A 12,640-nucleotide genomic window follows, 5' to 3' on the forward strand; every position below is an offset into this window, starting at 1 on the left:
TCACTTATTTAGCTGATTGCCACAGTCAGACTGTGAGACTGACAGCAATACCAGCCGAAAAGAATGTAAGATACTTTGGTCCAATATGCCTCAAACAAGCCAAACCGGATCTGTCTCAGCAGGCTGAGCGATGGTCATTAATTTTTAATACTGTTAATGTTTATTAGTGAAGGATGATTGACTTTAAGTGCCTGATGAATAATAAATAAATGATGTACATTTCTGGCATTTGAATCACATTAGGATGGAAGGCCTGTGGGGATACCCTTCATTCTTGAAGAAGTGCATTGCTCCACTTCCCAAAGGTAGGCGCTGTTTTTTTTTTACACTTTCCTTAACATTCTTTTTTTCTTTAAACAGAGAAGAACCTTGAATGGCTTTGGGGAATATGTGGAGTTAGTATTTTCCTTTGGTCACCCTAATGACACAGGGAGGTTCGTCCCACTGGCTGTCACTAATCTAAGAAGGTCTGATCTACACTTGAAGGCCCTGTTGGATTTCATAACAAACACCTGTGTCCATCAAAGAGAACACACAGGATCTCTGCACGAGCACTCCTTGACTTTGTAATTTCATTGACTGACAGTTTAATATCTATTTATTTTCACATCTGACTCCAGTAGAGACAGGCAGGCATCCTAAATGTCAAGATATTATGCTGACAGCCACGGGTGTTTTTTTTTTTTCCATTATTTAAGAGGAGAAAGGTTCTTTGTACATAAAGTGTTATTTTTCAAGCCTACCAGCTAGAATAAAGACCAAATTATAGGGCATACATAATTGCCAGTGTAACTGCTGATAGGTTATCAGTACATATTTTTATAGGGAGTTTAGGTGGAGATAGTCAGTTTGATTTACTTGCAAACTTACTCTGCTTTCCATATTTGAGAAATGAAATGTGTAAATTACATTATTGAAATTGATGGAGCTGCTGTCATTTCTAGAGACAAGGGTAAGTAGTGTCTCCTATTCTAAAATTAACTATTTTAGGGGGGAAAAAGACCTTTGGTTTTCCTCAGGGCTCATTTAAACTGTAAATGGAAAGAAGGAGGGTTGCCCCAATCGAACTTTGCAATGCTGAAACAACATCGGAGGATACAAATGTAAAAATAAATCCTACGAAGATCGTAATGATCATTCGGGGAAGAATACTTATTGGGGTTAGGGCAAATGACGAACATTGTGTGACACTGTTCTTCTTATACCAGGACAAGATGGTATGGCATTGGCTTAAATAATTGTGATTTAGGACATGCCATACTAAGAAGAGGATTATTTCATTTAAAGTCATTTTGTCATTGCTTTATGATTACTGAATTATAATTATATAATTCACTTCCAATAGAAACAAATATCTGTAGCTCATTGATAATGTTTCATTATCTGACTAAGTAACATTATACAAAGCAAGCAAACAACTGAGCTCAGAGGGCATCAAGGATTCCACAATTACTATTGTAAAAATACCAGTTCCTCAGAAAATTTTGGAGTAGATCTGGAGGCAAAGTCTGACAAATGATTACTTATTTATAATCACAATTTATGAGACCTCCCCAATTCAAATAAATAAATAATACATTTATTTAGGCTGCACAAATAGAGCAGAACTAGAGCCAATCATAGTGGCCCTTATTGAAGATTGCTATTGGCACCATGGGGCCATTAAAAAAAAATACCAGGGATGAGAGTGCTGAAATTTTAATGCACTTGTTTGAGAAATAAGGAGCCAACGTTTCATTTGTATATATATATATCCCTTAATAGTCTGATATTAGAAATATTTGACAAGGCAGATTTGAATATATCCTTCTCAAAATTGGACGTTAAGATCGGTGTCCCAAAAGACGACTTGGTGTCTATGAAGGCAAAGGCCACAATGTTTAATATGCATAAGCTGCTTTGTTTGTCTTTAAGTCTGAACTCGGGTCTAACAGCCTAATTCATAATTCAGACAAAGAGAATGAGTTAACAAATATCTTTTTTTTCTCCTCTACGATTTGCATATTTAGTAAGCAGATTCTGCCAATGTGTGTCTGCTGTTTTCTGAAGGAAATGAAAATGTCTCGCGTGCCATTCATGGAAAGGAATGGGTTTACTTTATTCAATTGCCTTGTAGTAAAGAAACCAAGATTTGGTTGACTGCAGTGGCACACTGGATGTTTCTTTAAGAATGACCCCCTGATCGTGCAAGCTGTAAGGGTAGTCCTTGACTAACAGCAGTTCATTTAGTGACCATTCAAAGTTACAACAGCACTGAAAAAGTGACTTGTGACCATTTTTCACACTTACGACGCTTGCAGCATCCCCATGGTCATGTGATCAGAATTGAAATGCTTGGCAACTGACTCATATTTACGACTGATGCGTCCCGGGATCATGGGATCACCTTTTGCGACTTTCTGACAAGCAAAGTCAAAGGGGAAACCAGCTTCACTTAACAACTCTGTTACCAACTTAACAACTGCAGCGATTCACTTAACAACTGAGGCAAGGTCATAAAATGGGGGCAAAATTCACTTAACAAACTTAGCAACATAAATGGAGGGATCAATTGTGGTCATAAACTGAGGACTACCTGCATTGTCACCTGTCTTTTGTTTGGTCAGGCAATCCTTGTTTTGCAGGAGAATTCAGAAGGACAGAGAATCCACAGGTCACTGCAAGTGTACGAATTAAGTCCTCCACTTGATGCCGATGGGAATGCTTCAGTGGTGGGATTCAGATATGTGAACAACTGGTTCTCTGTATGGATGCTGCTTCCGGAAGTCCATTCTGGGCCTGGGCAACAAAATATTAGCTACCGATTCTGCCGAAGTGGTACAAACTGGCTGAATCCCACCGCTGGAATGCTCTCTAAGTAAAACTAGATCTGGATTTAATCTGTTTCTTTATAACTGTGCCTAACCTCCCTGGCCTTTGAATCCAACAATTGCTTTTTAAGACAACTGTAACACGTCAACCTGTAGAGACAGGATCAACTTCTGAGTCTTTTCCAAAGAGGAAGAAAAGATGGACATTTGAAGAAGAAATGTTTTGTTTCAGCCATGGCTTCTAGTATACTGGTGCTCAGTTTGGAAAGAGAGGATCTGCTCTCCAATTTGCCTCATTTTCAGAAAAATGTGTGAACTAACATAATGAAAAATCTTATCCTCTAAGATCAGAATTCTATTGGTGATATTTTCATATCCATACAGAGAGGCCAGTTGGGGATTTACCCTAATTTGGTGATCCACGGGCAGTCCTCATAACCACAACTGAGCCCCAAATTTACCTTGCTAAGTGAGTTTTGCCCCATTTTACGACTTTTCCTGCCACGGTTGTTAAGTGAATCACTGCAGTTGTTAAGTTAGTAACTCGGTTGTTAAGAGAATCTGGCTTCCCCATTGACAACAACAACAACAACAACAACAACAACAATAATAATAATAATAATAATAATAATAATAATAATAATAATAATAATACACCCCAGACTTAACAATTGTCGATAAGAAAGACAAAAAAGTCTGGATAGTGGACGTGGCAGTGCCTGGAGATAGCAGAATAGAAGAGAAAGAACTGGAGAAGATAACAAAATACAAAGACCTACAAATAGAAATAGAAAGACTGTGGCAAAAGCAAGCAAGGGTAGTACCAATAGTCATAGGCTCCTTGGGTGCAATCCCAAAACAACTGGAGCACCACTTGAACACCATTGGCATTGACAAATTCGCTATTAGTCAATTGCAAAAGGCGGCCTTACTAGGAACTGCTTCCATCCTGCGACGATATCTGTAATACCATCAAACATCCACATCTGCCTATCCCAGGTCCTGGGTAAGGACTCGATAGGTAGACAAAATGCCAAATCCAGTCTGAACATCTGGCTGACTGTGCGATGATCCAATAATAATAATAATAATAATAATAATAATAATAATAATAATAATAATAATAAAGTTGGAAGGGATCTTGGAGGTCATCTAGTCCAACCCCCTGCTCAGGCAGGAAACCCTATACCATTTCAGACAAATGGCTGTCCAGTCTCTTCTTAAAAACTTCCAGTGTTGGAGCATTCACCACTTCTGGAGGTTAATTGTTCTAACTGTCAGGAAGTTTCTCCTTAGTTCTAGGTTGCTTCTCTCCTTGATTAGTTTCCACCCATTGCTTCTTGTCCTGCCTTCAGGCATCTTGGAAAATAGCTTGACTCCCTCTTCTTTGTGGCAGCCCCTGAGATACTGGAACACTGCTATCATGTCCCCCCTCGTCCTTCTCTTCATTAAACTAGACATACCCAATTCCAGCAACCTCTCCTTATATGCTTTGGCCTCCAGTCCCCTAATCATCTTTGTTGCTCTTCTCTGTACTCTTTCTAGAGTCTCAGCATCTTTTTTACATCGTGGTGACCAAAACTGGATGCAGTATTTCAAGTGTGGCCTTACCAAGGCATTGTAAAGTGGTATTAATACTGCACGTGATCTTGATTCTATCCCTCTGTTAATGCAGCTCAGCACTGTGTTGGCCTTTTTGGCAGCTGCAGCACACTGCTGGTTCATATTTAAGTGATTGTCCACTAGGACTCCGAGGTCCCTCTCACAGTTACTACTGTTGAGCAAGGTACCCCCTATACTATGCCTGTACATTTGGTTTTTCTTGCCTAAATGTAGAACCTTACTTTTTTCACCACTGAATTTCATTTTGTTAGATAGCGCCCAGTGTTCAAGTCGCAAAAGGGGATCACGTGATCCAGGGACACAGCAACCGTCATAAATATGAACCAGTTGCCAAGCACCTGCATTTTGATCATGTGATCATGGGGATGCTGCAACGGTCATAAGTGTGAGAAACATCCTAAGACATTTTGTCCCCCAGTGCCGTTGTAACTTTGAACAATTCACTAAATGAACTATTGTTAAGTTGAATAAATACCTCTTGTATTTTCCCATTTTTTAAAAAAATGCATACAAAAATCTGTAATGTGGGAAAACATACACAGGCTGTGTCTGTGGGGATTCTCAGTCATCCAGGTTATAGTTATTCTAAAGATGCTTTTTTTTCATGAGGCAACTGGACTTTCTTGTTTTTCTTTGAAAATGTTTTGCTTCTTCAGCTCAGACTGGCTGGTGGGGGATGAAATCCTTCCATTTCCCCCCCATCCAGTCCGAGCTGAAGAGGCTTCTTAGATGAGAAGCGAAACATCTTCAAAGAAAAACATGAAAGTCCAGTTGCCTTGTGAAAACAAACAAACTAACTAACATCTTTGGGATACACAGGCTGTGCAAAATGTACCTACAGGAGAAAATTAGACCCTTTCTCGAAATTATATATGGAAAAACCGCTATTAGATAAATGGTGTGCAAAAACATCTCTATCAGGGAAAAAACAGTGTGTGTGATATTTGAGTTTCAAAAAATGAGAAACGTGGCAATTATAAGAGTATTTCTCTCATCCTTAGCATGGCTTCCCCTTTTCTTTTTCTTCAAATATTAGCAAGACTGAGCTGTGAGCAGGCTTCATCCTCTTTATAGGAAGCCAGGCTTGGAATGTAAAATGTCAGACCGAATGCCCCTCTGCTCATCTGCTGCAGGTTTAAATTGTGAACAAGACAAATAGTTCAAACTCACTCTGAGCACAGTGAGAAAGTAATTACTCAGTCATTGAAAAAGGTCCTATTATCATTACCCGGTAACCTGAATGTCCACCACATATCTGGGTATTATTTTAAATGGCTTCCAAAAAAGCATTTTCAGAATCTCAAATTTAAATCACATGAAAAATAGTTCCATTTATTATTTCTTCCTCTCTCTCTCTCTCTCTCTCTCTCTCTCTCTCTCTCTCTCTCTCTCTCTCTCTCTCTTTTCTTCCCAGGCAAGGTGAGGAGTTTCAGAGATTATTCTAAATGTCAGTTTAGCATATATTTTAGCCAGCTGGATGTGCAAATGTGCTGAATGAAAACTTCTCTTCCTGGAGTAAATGCCATGTTGGTAAACGAAAAGGGATAGTAATATGTAAAGGTCAATTCACATGGCGAGTTGGGTGTTGTTATTAATATGACTAAGAAGATTACTTTTATGGGAGGTCATCCTATTAATTAGATAAACCACAGCCACCACCGGGAAATCTTTGCTACATTCACCCTCTTAATCCATGTGTTGTTTCTGAACCTACCATCATTTCTCTGGCAAGTAGCAAGGGATGAGCTGTACTCTGTTTCTGCTACACAGCATCCAAAGTCACATATTACCATCCCTGTCAATGCTGTGAACTAGAATCACTTCATTGCTCCATTACATTCTACCTCCCACATTCTGCACACAAGCAATTGTTTAACCATTGTGAACTGCTAGAAAATGACAGCTGCTTTCCTTTTAGAGATGGGGGGAATCATGATAATAATAAAAAAGGACGCGCCAAGCAGAAAGTACATCACATAACACAACCCCTAATCAAAAAGAAAGGCAATCTGACAAAAATCTTCTGCCATCCTTATATCTATCCATCCATGCAGAAGCAGCAATAGTCTATATTCTGGGACAAGTGAGGGTGTCAGCAAGGCTTCTACTCAAGGCTGGGTGCGAGATCCAGATAAAAGTGGAGTAATAAATGCAGATGGGGGGGGGGAAGGTCCAGGATATCAACATTTGTCAGACAAGACTTTCTGGGGGGAGTTGCAGGATGGTGGGTGAAAGATCCCCAGATCTGGCTTATTTATTTGATGAAATATGTACTACATGCAAGTGTCCCATAAGAAAGGTATGTGTCTTTATTTTTTTAAGCCCATGTGTTTGTCTTTCAATAGAAGACACAATGGCATACTTTCAGGCAGCAGGTATAGGGGCCAAGCAGTGGTGGGATTCAGGCAGTTTGCACCAGTTCAGCAGAACCAGTAACTATTTTTTTGTTGCCCAGGCCTAGAATGGACTTCTGGAAGCGGCATCCACACAGAGAACTGGTTGTTCACATATTTGAATCCCACCACTGGGGCCAAGGCTTCTATGCAAAGCTTTGATCATCTTTTTGCAGGTTTTTCTCTGCAGAAGGCATCGTTCCAGAGGGGAAAGAAGGAAGGAGAAAGACTACAGCAAGAAAGCAATGGCAAGGATAGGGGAAGAAACACCTCTCTGGAAGGAAAAAGAGAGAGAGAAGGAGAGAGAAAGCACCGAAAACATTGTATAGCAAGTGGGGCCTTTTTAAGAGCAATTTAAAAGAAGCTGATATTATAGAAGGACACTTTTTTGTTTCTCCTGACTATGGTGAGTAAAAAGCGTCTGTCTTCAAAAGGGAACTCATATTTTAGGTATTAAACAAAAGTAAGCGAGTTCATTCTTCCCATTAAAAATATAGGTTCGATCCTTATTGGCTTTGGGGGGGCAGGGGAAAATCTTTCCAATTAAGTGGCCTTATTTTATGAAGTTGTAAAGTTTTAGCATTGCTTTATTTGATATACATATTAAAATGTAACCATTAAAAGTGGTATAATTAGTCCTTGCCCAAACCCAATGAAATGATGTTATTCTCGGGGGTGGGGGGATGTTATACAAAATTAATTTATCCGGTTTGGTGTCACAAAATTTGAGAAACACTGTTCTACTCATTCCATACTCCCCTTTGTCTATGCAATGAAACACCAGCCTGTTGACCGTGTCCCACAAAAGACATCTTTTGGTGGGTCCTCCCTATATTTTAGCACCAAATCTTCCAGTTACTTCAAAGTAATTCTTTGGGATGTTCCTTTACTGACAAGACTTTTGCCTTTTCTGTTGTTCCTTGCTGATTAAAACAGGTCTAAGGACATTCTGTTGCTCACAATGTTAGCAAGCAGATAGGTATCTCAGGATATTAATCACTTGCATGATTGATGCCACTGTAATATAGCAGCAGCTTCATTTGGACGGTGAATGGTTTTGGATAATCTCTAATCAGCACAGAAGAAGAATCTGTCTTATTTGAATGTGTAAAGCATACCTTAGTCTGCTTGGCCAACTGGCAACATGCCTGTACACATTTTAGGCTGATTCACACAGTGGAAAAAAATGTCTTCCATTTGATTTGTTGTTGTTGTTAATTGCGAAGTCGTGTCCGACCCATCGCAACCCCATGGACAACGTTCCTCCAGGTCTTCCTGTCCTCTACCATTTTCTGGAGTCCATTTAAGTTCACACCTACTGCTTCAGTGACTCCATCCAGCCATCTCATTCTCTGTCGTCCCCTTCTTCTACTGCCCTCAATCTTTCCCAGCATTAGGCCCTTCTCCAGTGAGTCCTTCCTTCTCATTAGGTGGCCAAAGTATTTGAGTTTCAACTTCAGGATCTGGCCTTCTAAAGAGCAGTCGGGGTTGATCTCTTCTAGGACTGACCGGTTTGAACGTCTTGCAGTCCAAGGGACTCGCAGGAGTCTTCTCCAGCACCATAGTTCAAAGGCCTCAATTCTTTGGCGCTCAGCCATTCTTATGGTCCAACTTTCACAGCCATACATTGCAACTGGGAAAACCATGGCCTGGACTATACGCACTTTTGTTGGCAGGGTGATGTCTCTGCTTTTTAGTATGCTGCCTAGATTTGCCATAGCTTTCCTCCCCAGGAGCAAGCGTCTTTTAATTTCTTGGCTGCAGTCCCCATCTGAGGTGATCTTTGAGCCCAGAAAAATAAAATCTGTCACTACCTCCATTTCTTCCCCATCTATTTGCCAGGAATTGAGAGGGCCGGATGCCATGATTTTGGTTTTCTTAATGTTGAGTTTCAAGCCAACTTTTGCACTCTCCTTCTTCACCCGCATCAAGAGGCTCTTTAGTTCCTCTTCACTTTCTGCCATTAGAGTGGTATCATCTGCATATCTTAGGTTGTTGATATTTCTCCCGGCAATCTTAATTCCAATTTTTGTTTCATCTAGCCCTGCCTTTCTCATGATGTGCTCTGCATATAGGTTAAATAGGCAGGGCGACAGTATACAGCCTTGCTGGACTCCTTTTCCAATTTTGAACCAATCAGTGGTTCCGTGTCCAGTTCTCACTGTTGCTTCTTGACCCGTATATAGGTTTCTCAAGAGACAAATAAGATGGTCTGGTATTCCAATCTCTTTAAGAACTTGCCACAATTTGTTGTGATCCACACAATCAAAGGCTTTAGCATAGTCAATGAAGCAGAAGTACATGTTTTTCTGGAACTCCCTAGCTTTCTCCATGATCCAGCGTATGTTGGCAATTTGATCTCTAGTTCCTCTGTCTCTTCGAAATCCTGCCTGTACTTCTGGTAGTTCTCGATCCACATACTGCTGGAGTCTAGCTTATAGGATTTTAAGCATAACTTTACTAGCATGTGAAATGAGTGCAATGGTGCGATAGTTTGAACATTCTTTGGCATTGCCTTTCTTTGGAATTGGAATGTAAACTGACCTTTTCCAATCCTGTGGCCACTGTTGAGTTTTCCAAATTTGCTGGCAAATTGAGTGTAGCACTTTTACTGCATCGTCTTTTAAGATTTTGAATAGCTCAGCTGGAATACTGTCACCTCCACTAGCTTTGTTGTTGCTCAGATTTTCTAAGGCCCATTTCACTTCACATTCTAGGATGTCTGGTTCGAGGTCAGTGACCATCTCATTGTGGTTATCTGGGACGTTAAGCTCATTCTTATATAGTTCTTCTGTGTAGTTTTGCCATCTCTTCTTAATCTCTTCTGCCTCTGTTAGGTCCCTGCCATTTTGGTCCTTTATCATGCCCATCTTTGCATGAAACGTTCCCTTCATATCTCCAATTTTCTTGAAGAGATCTCTGGTCCTCCCTATTTTGTTGTTTTCTTCTATTTAAAAAAAGAAGCTATATTGACGACGAACCTTTATCCTGTTGGCAGAACAGGTTGCTACAGTTTGCATAAGATTCAAGGGTCTGTATAAACAAACCCAAAGTTGGTAGCAGAGCAAGCTATGGGTAGCTCCTCAAATTTTCTCTCTGTTACAGTTACTGAAGAAGATTCACCTTCTATCACCTACTAAAGAGAAATCTGTCAAATCCTTCCAGTGCTGAGCTGTAAATCCTACGTGGTTAGATGAAGCCTCTGAAGAAGTGAACCACCCATTTGCAAATGCGAAGAAATGTTTGATTGGAAAAGAATGGCAAACTAAAAGCAGCTATTAAGGATTTATTTAGAAAGCCTGCCTGCAACTTCTAAAGGCAAGACAAGGTGTAATTCAGATTTGTGTCTTTTGTTAGTGCTTTTCTTTTGAATGTTTTAAATCCATGGGGCTTGCAGCCCTGGTGAATAAATGTTCTCCTTCCCTTCTGTAACATAATTTGAGCCAATCTAGAATTAATAGAACATGATCAACTTTAAAAGAATATATAATAAAAGGAAAGACCTGTCCACACATATCCCGTGGTTACAATTTGCAAGCTTCTTTCATTTTGTGCACATAGAGTGAATATTTTTACACTCATTGCAACCTTGTTGGAGGGTGAAGAACTTAAAATCCCCTCGCTTTTCATTAACCTTGCAGGACAAACCCTGAAAAAGAGACATCATATGGTGATAGCAGCAGCATGAACTTGACCATCTCTGCATGCCCAACAGAAATCATACAGACTGATTGATAAGGTGTTACATAGAATATTGGTCAAATCATCCACGATGTACTCCCCCACTTGACAGATGTTTCTTAATCCCACAATAGCTACAATTACTTAAAAAGGAATATATGAAACTTTTCCTCATCTTCCTCATTCCCCCACCCCTTTTTTTAAAAAAAATCTGCCTATCAGAGGTTGGAGAAAAATTATCCTTATAGTATGTATGCAGTGATAGAAGAGAATATTTATAGCTCAGAGTTGAACTGTGGGGACCTTGGTAATCTCTGATCTTGGTGCTTTTCTTGCAGATGTTTTATTACCCAACTAGATAACAATCAAGGAGCCACCAAGAACACTCTCATCAACTCTGACAAGGCAAGCCACTGTATATAAACAGAGAGTAAACCCCACTCCCTTCTAGCGCTGGTGATGTTACCTAGTTGGGTATTATTACTATTATTATTATTATTATTATTATTATTATTATTATTACTATTATTATCTGCACAAAAACAACCAAGCTCAGACAGCACCAAGGACCCTACACTATGTCGGCTGTTTTCGGCTACTACATATCACATGGGCTTAATACTGTTATTATACACAGTAACTGTAGTTGTGTATAATTTGTACCCAAGTAGTGGGTCAACAGTAGAAATTGAATTCAGAAGTATATAACTTTGAATTGTCATTTTAATGCTATATTCATTTAGAACTGCACCATCCTATGCCCTTTATTTGCCATATTTATCTATTTGCATGTGTACATATATTTGATAAATGTGTCAAATTCTATCTTTTTAGTACTGTGGATACAGAGGGATGAATATGTCATCTTTGCATTGAGAACTAAAGATTACAGTGAAATCCATGCAAATTCAAAACTGCTAACTGAGAATGGACAGCTGGATTATATAAAGTTGTTGTCCTGCCTATTTCATTTATTTTCAGTTTTATTTAGAACCGAACAGAACAGAACAGAACAGAACAGAGCCGGAAGGACCTTGGAGGTCTTCGAATCCAGCCTCCTGCTCAGGCAGGAGAACCTATACAATCTCAGACAAGGTGTGTTGCTTGCAAGTTTTGTTAGTGCCACACATGTATATAAGCAATGGTTAATTGTTCTCACTGTTAAGAAGTTTCTCCTTAATTCCAGGTTGCTTCTCTCTTTGATCAGTTTCCAACCATTGTTTCTTCTCCTTCCTTCTGGTCCTTTGGAGAATAATTTGACCCTCTCTTCTTTGGGGCAGCTCCTCAAATACTGGAACACTGCTATCATGTTTCCCCTATATCTTCTTTTCTTTAGACTAGCCAAACCCAATTCCTGCAGCTGTTATTCATATTTTTAGTATCCAGGCCTTGGATCATCTTAGTTGCTCTTCTCTGTATTTTTTCCGAAGTCTCAACATCTTTTTTGTAGTATGGTGGCCAAAGTTGGTTGCAGTATTCCAGGTGTGGTCTCACTAGAGTTTTCTAAAGCAGTACTAATACTTCGTGTGATCTTGATTCTATGCCTGTTTATACAACCCAGGATTGTATTAGTTTTTTTGGCTGTTGCTGCATACTGCTGGCTCAGGTTTAAGTGAGTGTCCACTGGGACTCCAAGGTTCATTATAGACCAAAAAAGCCTTTTTTTTTTTTACAAGTTCACTGAGGTAACTAGATTATGCTTCTTTTATTTCAAATGAGATTGACGCGCATGATGCTTTTATTTCAAATGAGATTGACGAGCATGTTTCCCTTGTAGATCAAGTGACAGGAGTAATGGTGAAACTATAACTTTTCTTTGTACTGGTCCACTGATGGGTCCCTACACACGGGGCTGAGCAGTGAGGCATTCATTCAAGGAAACTACATATCCATGAGAAGAAAAAGGCTTATAGGGGAATCCTCCAACTGGGGATGATGGTGACTGTGGTATGGGCAGGACAATTGGCCATCATCATGACCAAAGCAGAGGAAGGGCTTGAAATCCAGAAAGCAGTTCCTTAAACTGGCTTCATTTCCAGCTGATTTAGGCATGGGAATCTGGCAGCTCAAAATTTCAGCACGGAAAAGCCCAATGCCAACCAACCAGTCCTTGTGCCTTCTCTTTCATGCAGG

General features: G+C 39.8%; 1 long non-coding RNA gene across 1 annotated transcript; it reads left to right on the forward strand.

The window, feature by feature from the left end:
• Positions 1-247: 247 nt before the first annotated feature.
• LOC120306484 lies at positions 248-10,283 on the forward strand. The gene is made up of 3 exons (XR_005556318.1): positions 248-305; positions 7,003-7,232; positions 9,932-10,283. It is a non-coding gene; the product is annotated as an uncharacterized LOC120306484 (long non-coding RNA).
• The last annotated feature ends 2,357 nt before the right edge of the window (positions 10,284-12,640 follow it).

The sequence above is a fragment of the Crotalus tigris genome, unplaced genomic scaffold (genome assembly GCF_016545835.1).
Source record: "Crotalus tigris isolate CLP2741 ecotype Arizona unplaced genomic scaffold, ASM1654583v1 scf7180000017739.2905288, whole genome shotgun sequence".
Lineage (NCBI taxonomy): Eukaryota > Metazoa > Chordata > Lepidosauria > Squamata > Viperidae > Crotalus > Crotalus tigris.